Raw genomic sequence first — 15,392 nt, 5'->3', positions numbered from 1 at the left:
TTGTTGGATCTTCAATGCTGCTGTGCCTCGACACAATCCTTTGCCGGAGCTCTATGGACAATTCCTTCGATCTCATGGCTTGGTTTTTGCTCTGACATGCAGTGTCAAATGTGGGTCCTTATTTTTTATTATTTTTTATTATTTCACCTTTATTTAACCAGGTAGGCTAGTTGAGAACACCTTTATTTAACCAGGTAGGCCAGTTGAGAACACCTTTATTTAACCAGGTAGGCCAGTTGAGAACACCTTTATTTAACCAGGTAGGCCAGTTGAGAACACCTTTATTTAACCAGGTAGGCCAGTTGAGAACACCTTTATTTAACCAGGTAGGCCAGTTGAGAACACCTTTATTTAACCAGGTAGGCCAGTTGAGAACACCTTTATTTAACCAGGTAGACTAGTGGAGAACACCTTTATTTAACCAGGTAGGCCAGTTGAGAACACCTTTATTTAACCAGGTAGGCCAGTTGAGAACACCTTTATTTAACCAGGTAGACTAGTGGAGAACACCTTTATTTAACCAGGTAGGCCAGTTGAGAACACCTTTATTTAACCAGGTAGGCCAGTTGAGAACACCTTTATTTAACCAGGTAGACTAGTGGAGAACACCTTTATTTAACCAGGTAGGCCAGTTGAGAACACCTTTATTTAACCAGGTAGGCCAGTTGAGAACACCTTTATTTAACCAGGTAGGCCAGTTGAGAACACCTTTATTTAACCAGGTAGGCCAGTTGAGAACACCTTTATTTAACCAGGTAGGCCAGTTGAGAACACCTTTATTTAACCAGGTAGACTAGTGGAGAACACCTTTATTTAACCAGGTAGGCCAGTTGAGAACACCTTTATTTAACCAGGTAGGCCAGTTGAGAACACCTTTATTTAACCAGGTAGACTAGTGGAGAACACCTTTATTTAACCAGGTAGGCCAGTTGAGAACACCTTTATTTAACCAGGTAGGCCAGTTGAGAACACCTTTATTTAACCAGGTAGGCCAGTTGAGAACACCTTTATTTAACCAGGTAGGCCAGTTGAGAACACCTTTATTTAACCAGGTAGGCCAGTTGAGAACACCTTTATTTAACCAGGTAGGCCAGTTGAGAACACCTTTATTTAACCAGGTAGGCCAGTTGAGAACACCTTTATTTAACCAGGTAGACTAGTGGAGAACACCTTTATTTAACCAGGTAGGCCAGTTGAGAACACCTTTATTTAACCAGGTAGGCCAGTTGAGAACACCTTTATTTAACCAGGTAGACTAGTGGAGAACACCTTTATTTAACCAGGTAGGCCAGTTGAGAACACCTTTATTTAACCAGGTAGACTAGTGGAGAACACCTTTATTTAACCAGGTAGGCCAGTTGAGAACACCTTTATTTAACCAGGTAGGCCAGTTGAGAACAAGTTCTCATTTACAACTGCAACCTGGCCAAGATAAAGCAAAGCAGTGTGACACAGACAACAACACATGGAATAAACAAACATACAGTCAATAACACAATAGAAAAATCAATATACAGTGTGTGCAAATGTGGTAGGATAAGGGAAGTAAGACAAAAAATAGGTCATAGTGGCGAAGTAATTACAAAAACAACAACACAGAGTTACACATTGAATAAACAAGCGTGCAGTCAATAACACAATAGAATAAAAAAAAGTATATAAACACTGTGTGCAAATGGCGTGAGGAGGTAAGACAATAAATAGGCCATAGTAGCGAAGTAATTACAATTTAGCAAATTAACACTGGAGTGATAGATATGCAGATGATGATGTGCAAGTAGAAATACTGGTGTGCAAAAGAGCAGAAAAGTACATTTAAAAAACAGTATGGGGATGAGGTAGGTAGATTGGATGTTTGTTTTTTTACAGATGGGCTATGTACAGCTGAAGCAATCGGTTAGCTGCTCAGATAGCTGATGTTTAAAGTTAGTGAAGGAAATATAAGTCTCCAACTTCAGCGATATTTGCAATTCGTTCCAGTCATTGGCAGCAGAGAACTGGAAGGAAAGGCGGCCAAAGCAAGGTGTTGGCTTTGGGGATGACCAGTGAGATATACCTGCTGGAGTGCAGGCTACGGGTGGGTGTTGTTATCGTGACCACAGTGAGCTGAGATAAGGCGGAGCTTTACCTAGCAAAGACTTATAGATGACCTGGAGCCAGTGGGTCTGGCAACGAATATGCAGCGAGGGCCAGCCAACGAGAGCATACAGGTCGCAGTGGTGGGTGGTATATTGGGCTGTGGTGACAAAACAGATGGCACTGTGATAGACAGCATCCAGTTTGCTGAGTAGAGTGTTGGAGGCTATTTTGTAAATTACATTGCCGAAGTCGAGGATTTGTAGGATAGTCAGTTTTTCGTGGGTATGTTTGGCGGTGTGAGTGAAGGAGGCTTTGTTGCGAAATAGGAAGCCAATTCTAGATATCATTTTAGATTGGAGATGTTTAATATGAGTCTGGAAGGAGAGTTTACAGATGGCTGCACAGTACTGTACTGTCTTTTATTGATGGTGGTTATGATGTCGTTTAGATCTTTGAGCGCATCTGAGGTGTACCCGTGACCAGCTCGGAAACCGGATTGCACAGCGGAGACGATACGGTGGGATTCGAAATGACTAGTGATGTGTTTTTTGACTTGGCTTTCAAAGACTTTAGAAAGACCGGGCAGGATGGATATAGGTCTGTAACATTTTTGGGTCTAGAGTGTCACCCCCTTTGAAGAGGGTGATGACCGCGGCATCTTTCCAATCTTTAGGGATCTCAGACGATACGAAAGAGAGGTTGAACAGACTGGTAATAGGGGTTGCAACAATGGCGGTGGATAATTTTAGAAAGAGAGGGTCCAGATTGTCTAGGCCAGCTGATTTGTAAAGTTCCAGGTATTGCAACTATTTGCAACTATTTCAGAACATCAGCATCTGGATTTGGGTGAAGGAGAAGCTGGGCAAGTAGCTTTAACGGGGGGTGCGGATCTGTTGGCCTGGAGGAATACATGGTCAGCCGTAGAGAAATGCTTATTGAAATTCTCAATTATCATTGATTTATCGGTGATGACAGTGTTACCTAGCCTCAGTGCAGTGGGCAGCTGGGAAGTGGTGCTCTTATTCTCCATGGACTTTACAGTGTCCCAAAACTTTTTGGAGTTAGAGCTACAGGATGCAAATTTCTGTTAAAACAAGCCAGCCTTTGCTTTCCTGGCTGACTGTGTGTATTGGTTCCTGACTTCCCCGAACAGTTTCATATCGCGGGGACTATTTGATGCTAGTGCAGTCCTCCACAGGATGTTTTTGTGCTGGTCGAGGGTAGTCACGTCTGGAGTGAACTAAGGGCTATATCTGTTCTTAGTTCTAGTTCTACATTTTTTTCTGAAAGGGGCATGCTTATTTAAGACAAGTGTGTGCCTTTCCAAATTATATCCAATCAATTGAATTTGCCACAGGTGGGCTGCAAACATGTTGTAGAAAACATCTCAAGTATGATCAATGGAAACAGGATGCACCTCACTGCTCATTTAGTGTCTAATAGCAAAGAGTCTGAATACTTAATTAAATAACATAGTTCTGTTTTTTATTTTAAGAAATTTGCACAAAAACAAAATGTTTTTGCGTTGTAATTATGGGGTAGATTGTGTGTAGATTGCTGAGGGAATTCCTGGTCTCTGGCAGCGTTTGGAACTACCAATTTGCGGTCAAGAATGTCAAGTTCATTTCAGCCTATGCTGCCCTTCGGTCTCTTGACTTTTTGGCCCTGATGGAGACATAGATCACTAATCAAAAACGAACCATCGCAATCTCCCAGAAGCTTGCCTGTCTTTTTGAGTGCCTCCTGATTCTGTCACTTCAACCCTACTCTCCTCCCTTTCCGCATCCTTTGACTCACACTGTTCCATTTCCTCGCACTGTTCCATTTCCTGATAGGTCCCCCAAATAGTCACCGCTCTAAATTTCGGCTCGGCACACCCCTCCTGCTATGTGGCTGAGTGACTCATTGTGAGCTTACAGAACAGGGCTGCAGGGAGATGAGCGAAAATGGAGGAAAACTAAACTTCCGGAGGACCTATCATGCTTTCACTCCCTCCTCTATCTTCTCTTCCTCTGTATCTGCTGCTAAAGCCACTTTCCACCACTCTAAATTTCATGCTTCTACCTCTAATCCTAGGAAACTCTTTTCCACCTTCTCTTCCCTCCTTAATCCTCCACCCCCTCCCTTCTCCCTCTCTGTGGAAGACTTTGTCAACCACTTGGAAAGATTGGTTGACGACATCCACTACTCATTCACTCAGCATATTGAGTCCACTGGTTCTACTCACACAGAACTACCCTACACCTTGTCCTCATTCTCCATTCTCTCTCCAGATGACCTCCGACTAGTGAGGTCTGGCCTCCAGACAACCTGCCCGCTCTCTTCCCTTCTCCAGAGCATCTCTGGAGACCTTCTCCCATTCCTCAGCCCTCATTAACTCATCCCTGACCACTGGCTACGTCCCTTTGACTTCAAAATGGCCCTAGTCGCTCCCCTCCTCGTGAAACCAACATTCCACTCCTCTGGCGTCAAACTACAGACTTTCTTAATTTTGAGCGAGCCGTCTCTGATCAACTCTCTCGTTATCTCACTGCCAAAGCTGACTCTCTCTCCTCTGTTCTCATCCTTCTAGATCTATCCGCTGCCTCCGACACTATGAACCATCAGAATATCCTCTCCACCCTCGCAGGGCTGGGCGTCTCAGGCTCTATCAGATCCTCCTCTCCACCCTCTCAGGGCTGGGCGTCTCAGGCTCTATCAGATCCTCCTCTCCACCCTCTCAGGGCTGGGCGTCTCAGGCTCTATCAGATCCTCCTCTCCACCCTCTCAGGGCTGGGCATCTCAGGCTCTATCAGATCCTCCTCTCCACTCTCTCAGGGCTGGGCGTCTCAGGCTCTGCCTCCTCTCCACCCTCTCAGGGCTGGGCGTCTCAGACTCTGCCTCCTCTCCACCCTCTCAGGGCTGGGCGTCTCAGGCTCTGCCTCCTCTCCACCCTCTCAGGCCTGGGCGTCTCAGGCTCTATCAGATCCTCCTCTCCACCCTCTCAGGGCTGGGTGTCTCAGGCTCTATCAGATCCTCCTCTCCACCCTCTCAGGGCTGGGCGTCTCAGGCTCTGCCTCCTCTCCACCCTCTCAGGGCTGGGCGTCTCAGGCTCCACCCTCTCAGGGCTGGGCGTCTCAGGCTCTATCAGATCCTCCTCTCCACCCTCTCAGGGCTGGGCGTCTCAGACTCTGCCTCCTCTCCACCCTCTCAGGGCTGGGCGTCTCAAGTCACTCTGTCATATCTTCACATCTCTGTCCTATCATTGCTAACCGGATGACACTCAACTACTTTTCTCCTTCCCCCCTTTTGACACCCAGGTGGTGATATGTATCTCTGCATGCCTGGCAGATATCTCAGCTTGGATGTCGGCCCACCACCTCAAGCTCGACAAGATGGAACTGCTCTTCCTCCTGGTTTCAGGCTCAAAGACCTCTCCATCACGGTTGACAACTCCACAGGGTCGCCCTCCCAGAGTGCAAAGAACCTTGGCATGACCCTGCACAACACAGAGCAGGTTCTAATCCAGGCACTTGGCATCTCCCGTCTAGACTACTGCAACTGGCTGTTGGCTGGGCTCTCTGCTTGTGCCGTCAAACCTCTGCAACTTAACACTGAAGCCCGCCTGGTTTTCAAACTTCCTAAGTTCTCCCATGTCACCCCGCTCCTCCGCACACTCCACTGTCTTCCAGTCAAAGCTCACTTCCACTACAAGACCATGGTACTGGCCTACATAGGAACGGCCCCTTCCTACCTTCAGGCTATGCTCAAAACCTACACACCAACCCGAACACTCTGACACCTATGGTCTCTTGGCCTTCCCTCTGACTTTGCTGGTAAGTACACTTTTTCGCAATAAAGTAGTTACTGTGCCTCTGATATCTGGTTGTCCCTCCCTGCTATCTTAAGATGAATGTCGGTGTGTCCCTAAACAAGGCACTTAACCCTAAATGCTCCTGTAAGTCTCTCTGGATAAGATCGTCTGCTAAATTACTACAATGTCAAATGTAGATGAAGAGAAGAGCCAAGATGAGTATAACATCCTGGCATTTAAACCTAGATAAAAAATAAAAAAAACTAGATTAAAAAAAATCTCACATAAGACATTCTATTTTGGCATACTAAGAATGTGTCATGCGCGACTGCGTTGTTTCCCGTTCTGCCCCTGAACAAGGCAGTTAACCCACTGTTCCTAGGCCGTCATTGAAAACAATAATTTGTTTTTAACTGACTTGCCTAGTTAAATAAAGGTACAATGGATACTCTTACTGACACTCTTACTGACAGTTGTGGCTGCTTTGTGTGATTTATTGTTGTATTTACCTTCTAGCCTTTGTGCTGTTGTATGTACCATGTTTTGTGCTGCTAACACGTTGTGCTACTGCCATGTCGTGTTCCTACCATGTTGTTGTCATGTTGTGCTGCTACCATGTTGTGTTGCTACCATGTTGTTGTCATGTTGTGCTGCTACCATGTTGTCATGTTGTGCTGCTGCCATGTTGTCATGTTGTGCTGCTAACACATTGTGCTGCTGCCATGTTGTGTTGCTACCATGTTGTTGTCATGTTGTGCTGCTAACACGTTGTGCTGCTGCCATGTTGTTGTCATGTTGTGTTGCTACCATGTTGTTGTCATGTTGTGCTGCTAACACGTTGTGCTGCTGCCATGTTGTTGTCATGTTGTGCTGCTGCGATGTTGTGTTGCTACCATGTTGTTGTCATGTTGTGCTGCTAACACGTTGTGATGCTGCCATGTTGTTGTCATGTTGTGCTGCTGCCATGTTGTTGTCATGTTGTGCTGCTGCCATGTTGTTGTCATGTTGTGCTGCTGCCATGTTGTGTTGCTACCATGTTGTTGTCATGTTGTGCTGCTAACACGTTGTGATGCTGCCATGTTGTTGTCATGTTGTGCTGCTGCCATGTTGTTGTCATGTTGTGCTGCTGCCATGTTGTTGTCATGTTGTGCTGCTCACACGTTATGCTGCTGCCATGTTGTGCTGCTACTATGTTGTTGTCATGTTGTTCTGCTACCATGTTGTGCTGCTACCATGTTGTTGTCATGTTGTGCTGCTAACACGTTGTGCTGCTGTCATGTTGTCATGTTGTGCTGCTGCCATGTTGTTGTCATGTTGTTGTCATGTTGTGCTGCTAACACGTTGTGCTGCTGCCATGTTGTTGTCATGTTGTGTTGCTACCATGTTGTTGTCATGTTGTGCTGCTACCATGTTGTGTTGCTACCATGTTGTTGTCATGTTGTGCTGCTACCATGTTGTCATGTTGTGCTGCTGCCATGTTGTCATGTTGTGCTGCTAACACATTGTGCTGCTGCCATGTTGTGTTGCTACCATGTTGTTGTCATGTTGTGCTGCTAACACGTTGTGCTGCTGCCATGTTGTTGTCATGTTGTGTTGCTACCATGTTGTTGTCATGTTGTGCTGCTAACACGTTGTGCTGCTGCCATGTTGTTGTCATGTTGTGCTGCTGCGATGTTGTGTTGCTACCATGTTGTTGTCATGTTGTGCTGCTAACACGTTGTGATGCTGCCATGTTGTTGTCATGTTGTGCTGCTGCCATGTTGTTGTCATGTTGTGCTGCTGCCATGTTGTTGTCATGTTGTGCTGCTGCCATGTTGTGTTGCTACCATGTTGTTGTCATGTTGTGCTGCTAACACGTTGTGATGCTGCCATGTTGTTGTCATGTTGTGCTGCTGCCATGTTGTTGTCATGTTGTGCTGCTGCCATGTTGTTGTCATGTTGTGCTGCTCACACGTTATGCTGCTGCCATGTTGTGCTGCTACTATGTTGTTGTCATGTTGTTCTGCTACCATGTTGTGCTGCTACCATGTTGTTGTCATGTTGTGCTGCTAACACGTTGTGCTGCTGTCATGTTGTCATGTTGTGCTGCTGCCATGTTGTTGTCATGTTGTTGTCATGTTGTGCTGCTAACACGTTGTGCTGCTGCCATGTTGTTGTCATGTTGTGTTGCTACCATGTTGTTGTCATGTTGTGCTGCTAACACGTTGTGCTGCTGCCATGTTGTGTTGCTACCATGTTGTTGTCATGTTGTTGTCATGTTGTGCTGCTACCATGTTGTGTTGCTACCATGTTGTTGTCATGTTGTGGTGCTACCATGTTGTGTTGCTACCATGTTGTTGCCATGTTGTTTTGCTACCATGTTGTTGTCATGTTGTGTTGCTACCATGTTGTGTTGCTACCATGTTGTGTTGCTACCATGCTGTGTTGTCATGTGTTGCTGTCTTGCTAAGTTGTTGTCTTAGGTCTCTCTTCATGTAGTGTTGTCATGTGTTGCTGTCTTGTTATGTTGTTGTCTTTAGGTCTCTCTTCATGTAGTGTTGTCATGTGTTGCTGTCTTGTTATGTTGTTGTCTTTAGGTCTCTCTTCATGTAGTGTTGTCATGTGTTGCTGTCTTGTTAAGTTGTTGTCTTTAGGTCTCTCTTCATGTAGTCTTGTCATGTGTTGCTGTCTTGTTATGTTGTTGTCTTTAGGTATCTCTTCATGTAGTGTTGTCATGTGTTGCTGTCTTGTTATGATGTTGTCTTTAGGTATCTCTTCATGTAGTGTTGTCATGTGTTGCAGTCTTGTTATGATGTTGTCTTTAGGTCTCTCTTCATGTAGTGTTGTCATGTGTTGCTGTCTTGTTATGTTGTTGTCTTTAGGTCTCTCTTCATGTAGTGTTGTCATGTGTTGCTGTCTTGTTAAGTTGTTGTCTTTAGGTCTCTCTTCATGTAGTGTTGTCATGTGTTGCTGTCTTGTTATGTTGTTGTCTTTAGGTCTCTCTTCATGTAGTGTTGTCATGTGTTGCTGTCTTGTTAAGTTGTTGTCTTTAGGTTTCTCTTCATGTAGTGTTGTCATGTGTTGCTGTCTTGTTAAGTTGTTGTCTTTAGGTCTCTCTTCATGTAGTGTTGTCATGTGTTGCTGTCTTGTTAAGTTGTTGTCTTTAGGTCTCTCTTCATGTAGTGTTGTCATGTGTTGCTGTCTTGTTATGTTGTTGTCTTTAGGTATCTCTTCATGTAGTGTTGTCATGTGTTGCAGTCTTGTTATGATGTTGTCTTTAGGTATCTCTTCATGCTGTGTTGTCATGATGTGTATTTTGTCTTATATTTTATTTTTAATCCCAGACCCCGTCTTTTTGCCTTTTTTCCTTTTGGTAGAACGTCATTGTAAACATGATTTTTTTCTTAACTGACTTGCTTGATTAAATAAAGGTTAAATGATCTGCTAGTGTCAAGGCCAACATGAGTATGACATCCGGGCATTTCAAGTATACTAGATTTTCTAAATGTTACATACTATTAAATTCACATACTCAAACGGCCTACTATTTAGGATGCAAGTATGGTTATTCAGGCCACTGTGTCCGTTCCAACTGGCACCCTATTCCCTATATAGTGCACTACTTTTGACCCGAGCCCTATGTAGTAGTATCTTGGTCTTGGTGGGAGAGCTCAGAGCGTCTGGTCAAAAGTAGTACGCTAGATGCCATCCTCGCTGCTGCCATGCCAAGCTGAGGGCAGGAGAGAATCTCAGTAATTATTCATCATCAGAGCCAAACTGAGGAGGAACAACATACTAAAATGATTTAGAAAGAACACTTAGGCCCTAAAAGCACAACCGATCACAACACTATCTTGATATTAGTTAAACATTCATACCCCGCTTTGCTTTTTGGGGTTCACATCAAGGGGGGAGGAGTTTAAAATACTTTTTGGGTTTCACATCAAGGGGGGAGGAGTTTAAAATACTTTTTGGGGTTCACATCAAGAGGGGAGGAGTTTAAAATACTTTTTGGGGTTCACATCAAGGAGGGAGGAGTTTAAAATACTTTTTGGGGTTCACATCAAGGGGAGAGGAGTTTAAAATACTTTTTGGGGTTCACATCAAGGGGGGAGGAGTTTAAAATACTTTTTGGGGTTCACATCAAGGGGGGAGGAGTTTAAAATACTTTTTGGGGTTCACATCAAGGGGGGAGGAGTTTAAAATACTTTTTGGGGTTCACATCAAGGGGGAGGAGTTTAAAATGCTTTTTGGGGTTCACATCAAGGGGGGAGGAGTTTAAAATACTTTTTGGGGTTCACATCAAGGGGGGAGGAGTTTAAAATACTTTTTGGGGTTCACATCAAGGAGGGAGGAGTTTAAAATACTTTTTGGGGTTCACATCAAGGGGGGAGGAGTTTAAAATACTTTTGGGGGTTCACATCAAGGGGGGAGGAGTTTAAAATACTTTTTGGGGTTCACATCAAGGAGGGAGGAGTTTAAAATACTTTTTTAGATCTGATTCCCAGACAGTTTCCATTTCCTTCCATCCTCTTCTTAGTGTGGGTGTGTGTTGCTGACCATCCTCTTCTTAGTGTGGGTGTGTGTTGCTACACATCCTCTTCTTAGTGTGGGTGTGTGTTGCTACACATCCTCTTCTTAGTGTGTTGCTGACCATCCTCTCTTAGTGTGGGTGTGTGTTGCTGACCATCCTCTTCTTAGTGTGGGTGTCTGTTGCTGACCATCCTCTTCTTAGTGTGGGTGTTTGTTGCTGACCATCCTTTTCTTAGTGTGGGTTTCTGTTGCTACACATCCTCTTCTTAGTGTGGGTGTGTGTTGCTGACCATCCTCTTCTTAGTGCACTGCAGAATGACATGCCATGCCAAACACTGCTGACTTCCTTAACTGGGTCGTTACACCAATTCAGTGCCTTTTGAGAAGTGTAACTTGGTCAAAATAAAACTTGTGGTTTCCCCTAATTGTGACATTCTGTCATAAAGAGCACATGTTCAACTTCATGAAAAACACTTTTTTACCATCTCAAGAGGTTAAATAAAAAATACTATATTAAGTTCCAAATAAATTAACAGGGTTGACAATAACAGGGTTGATTATTCCGTGTTAAATCAGCCATGAATCCACTTGTGACAAAGGGAACGGAAGCTGGTTGTGTGCAACAGGGAGTTGGCAATTGAATGCAAGCTTCACAAAATATACAGTACCAGTCAAAAGTTTGGACACACCTACTCATTCAAGGGGTTTTCTTTATTTTTACTATTTTCTACATTGTAGAATAATTGTGAAGACATCAACTATGAAATAACACATATGGAGTCATGTAGTAACCATAAAAGTGTTGAATATTTGTTCAAAGTAGCCACCCTTTGCCCGTATGACAGCTTTGCACACTCTTGGCATTCTCTCAACAACCTTCATGAGGTAGTCACCTGGACTGCATTTCAATTAACAGGTGTGTCTGGTTAATTGTTAAATGGTGGAATTTCTTTCCTTCTTAGTGCATTTGAGCAATCAGTTGTGTTGTGAAGGGGTGTTATTCAGAAGATTTGAGCCAATCAGTTGTGTTGTGAAGGGGTGTTATTCAGAAGATTTGAGCCAATCAGTTGTGTTGTGAAGGGGTGTTATTCTGAAGATTTGAGCCAATCAGTTGTGTTGTGAAGGGGTGGTATTCAGAAGATTTGAGCCAATCAGTTGTGTTGTGAAGGGGTGGTATTCAGAAGACAGCCCTATTTGGTAAAATACCAAGTCCATATTATGGCAAGAACAACTCAAATAAGCAAAGAGAAATGACAGTCCATCGTTACTTGAAGACATTCCTTCAAGAACTTTGAAAGTTTCTTCAAGAGCAGTCGCAAAAACCATCAAGCGCTATGATGAAACTGGCTCTCATGAGGACCGCCACAGGAAAGGGAGACCCAGAGTTACCTCGGCTGCAGAGGATAAGTTCATTACAGTTACCAGCCTCAGAAATTGCAGCCCAAATAAATGCTTCACAGAGTTGGCCCTGGCTCTGAACTGGAATACCCAAACAGCCTGGCTCTGAAATGGAATACCCAGACAGCCTGGCTCTGAACTGGAATACCCAGACAGCCTGGCTCTGAACTGGAATACCCAGACAGCCTGGCTGTGGGCTGGAATACCCAGACAGCCTGGCTGTGGGCTGGAATACCCAGACAGCCTGGCTCTGGGCTGGAATACCCAGACAGCCTTTCTCTGGGCTGGAATACCCAGACAGCCTTTCTCTGGGCTGGAATACCCAGACAGCCTTTCTCTGGGCTGGAATACCCAGACAGCCTTTCTCTGGGCTGGAATACCCAGACAGCCTTTCTCTGGGCTGGAATACCCAGACAGCCTGGCTCTGAGCTGGAATACCCAGACAGCCTTTCTCTGGGCTGGAATACCCAGACAGCCTTTCTCCGGGCTGGAATACCCAGACAGCCTTTCTCCGGGCTGGAATACCCAAACAGCCTTTCTCTGGGCTGGAATACCCAGACAGCCTTTCTCTGGGCTGGAATACCCAGACAGCCTTTCTCTGGGCTGGAATACCCAGACAGCCTTTCTCTGGGCTGGAATACCCAGACAGCCTTTCTCTGGGCTGGAATACCCAGACAGCCTTTCTCTGGGCTGGAATACCCAGACAGACTGGCTCTGGGCTGGAATACCCAGACAGCCTTTCTCTGGGCTGGAATACCCAGACAGCCTTTCTCTGGGCTGGAATACCCAGACAGCCTTTCTCTGGGCTGGAATACCCAGACAGCCATTCTCTGGGCTGGAATACCCAGACAGCCTGGCTGTGGGCTGGAATACCCAGACAGCCTGGCTCTGGGCTGTAATCCCCAGACAGCCTTTCTCTGGGCTGTAATCCCCAGACAGCCTGGCTCTGGGCTGGAATACCCAGACAGCCTTTCTCTGGGCTGGAATACCCAGACAGCCTTTCTCTGGGCTGGAATACCCAGACAGCCTGGCTCTGAGCTGGAATACCCAGACAGCCTTTCTCTGGGCTGGAATACCCAGACAGCCTGGCTCTGAGCTGGAATACCCAGACAGCCTGGCTGTGGGCTGGAATACCCAGACAGCATTTCTCTGGGCTGGAATACCCAGACAGCCTTTCTCTGGGCTGGAATACCCAGACAGCCTTTCTCTGGGCTGGAATACCCAGACAGCCTTTCTCTGGGCTGGAATACCCAGACAGCCTTTCTCCGGGCTGGAATACCCAGACAGCCTGGCTTTGGGCTGGAATACCCAGACAGCCTGGCTCTGGGCTGGAATACCCAGACAGCCTTTCTCTGGGCTGGAATACCCAGACAGCCTTTCTCTGGGCTGGAATACCCAGACAGCCTGGCTCTGGGCTGTAATCCCCAGACAGCCTGGCTCTGGGCTGGAATACCCAGACAGCCTTTCTCTGGGCTGGAATACCCAGACAGCCTTTCTCTGGGCTAGAATACCCAGACAGCCTTTCTCTGGGCTGGAATACCCAGACAGCCTTTCTCTGGGCTGGAATACCCAGACAGCCTGGCTCTGGGCTGGAATACCCAGACAGCCTGGCTCTGAACTGGAATACCCAGACAGCCTTTCTCTGGGCTGTAATCCCCAGACAGCCTTTCTCTGGGCTGGAACACCCAGACAGCCTTTCTCTGGGCTGGAATACCCAGACAGCCTTTCTCTGGGCTGGAATACCCAGACAGCCTGGCTCTGGGCTGGAATACCCAGACAGCCTTTCTCTGGGCTGGAATACCCAGACAGCCTGGCTCTGGGCTGGAATACTCAGACAGCCTTTCTCTGGGCTGGAATACCCAGACAGCCTTTCTCTGGGCTGGAATACTCAGACAGCCTTTCTCTGGGCTGGAATACCCAGACAGCCTTTCTCTGGGCTGGAATACCCAGACAGCCTGGCTCTGGGCTGGAATACCCAGACAGCCTTTCTCTGGGCTGGAATACCCAGACAGCCTTTCTCTGGGCTGGAATACCCAGACAGCCTTTCTCTGGGCTGGAATACCCAGACAGCCTTTCTCTGGGCTGGAATACCCAGACAGCCTGGCTTTGAGCTGGAATACCCAGACAGCCTGGCTGTGGGCTGGAATACCCAGACAGCCTTTCTCTGGGCTGGAATACCCAGACAGCCTGGCTCTGAGCTGGAATACTCAGACAGCCTTTCTCTGGGCTGGAATACCCAGACAGCCTTTCTCTGGGCTGGAATACCCAGACAGCCTTTCTCTGGGCTGGAATACCCAGACAGCCTGGCTGTGGGCTGGAATACCCAGACAGCCTTTCTCTGGGCTGGAATACCCAGACAGCCTTTCTCTGGGCTGGAATACCCAGACAGCCTGGCTCTGGGCTGTAATCCCCAGACAGCCTTTCTCTGGGCTGGAATACCCAGACAGCCTGGCTCTGGGCTGTAATCCCCAGACAGCCTTGCTCTGGGCTCTGCTGCTGAACAATGTCAACTAATCTGTCCACTGAAAAATGATCTATTATAATGTCACCAGAATGGCCCTTGTCCATTAGTAACTATTACTGAATGATACTTTAAGCCAAGCAATAGGGGAACCTCAGCCATTTTATCAATGACTTTATTCTGAACACATTAAGTACATACTTTGTATATGGCACAGTATAATTGAGAGAGGAATTAGATCACATTTTGTGATTTTTTTTATTTGATTTCTTTGATTACATGACACACAGAATGATATCCTCACAGTACACACCACATAAAATGATACCCTTACTGTACAGTACATGACACACAGAATGATATCCTCACTGTACAGTACATGACACATAGAATGATATCCTTACTGTACAGTACATGACACACAGAATGATATCCTCACTGTACAGTACATGACACATAGAATGATATCCTCACTGTACAGTACATGACACACAGAATTATATCCTCACTGTACAGTACATGACACATAGAATGATATCCTCACTGTACAGTACATGACACATAGAATGATATCCTCACTGTACAGTACATTACACACAGAATGATATCCTTACTGTACAGTACATGACACACAGCATGATATCCTTACTGTACAGTACATGACACATAGAATGATATCCTCACTGTACAGTACATGACACATAGAATGATATCCTCAATGTACAGTACATGTCACAGAATGATATCCTCACTGTACAGTACATGACACAGAATGATATCCTCACTGTACAGTACATGACACAGAATGATATCCTCACTGTACAGTACATGACACATAGAATGATATCCTTACTGTACAGTACATGACACATAATGATATTCTTACTGTACAGTACATGACACAGAATGATATCCTTACTGTACAGTACATGACACAGAATGATATCCTCACTGTACAGTACATGACACATAGAATTATATCCTCACTGTACAGTACATGACACATATAATGATATCCTTACTGTACAGTACATGACACACAGAATGATATCCTTACTGTACAGTACATGACACATAGAATGATATCCTTAAGGTACAGTACATGACACATAGAATGATATCCTAACTGTACAGTACATGACACATAGA

General features: G+C 45.5%; 1 protein-coding gene across 1 annotated transcript in view; it reads left to right on the top strand.

The window, feature by feature from the left end:
- LOC110523058 (gamma-aminobutyric acid receptor subunit gamma-3) overlaps window positions 1-15,392 on the top strand; it is a 257,745-nt gene that overhangs the window by 94,449 nt on the left and 147,904 nt on the right. The gene's annotated exons all lie outside the window — the stretch shown is intronic.

This window comes from Oncorhynchus mykiss, chromosome 5 (genome assembly GCF_013265735.2).
Source record: "Oncorhynchus mykiss isolate Arlee chromosome 5, USDA_OmykA_1.1, whole genome shotgun sequence".
NCBI classification, from domain to species: domain Eukaryota; kingdom Metazoa; phylum Chordata; class Actinopteri; order Salmoniformes; family Salmonidae; genus Oncorhynchus; species Oncorhynchus mykiss.
The sequence above is the reverse complement of the archived record's forward strand: the minus strand, read 5'-3'. Positions and strand labels throughout refer to the sequence as shown.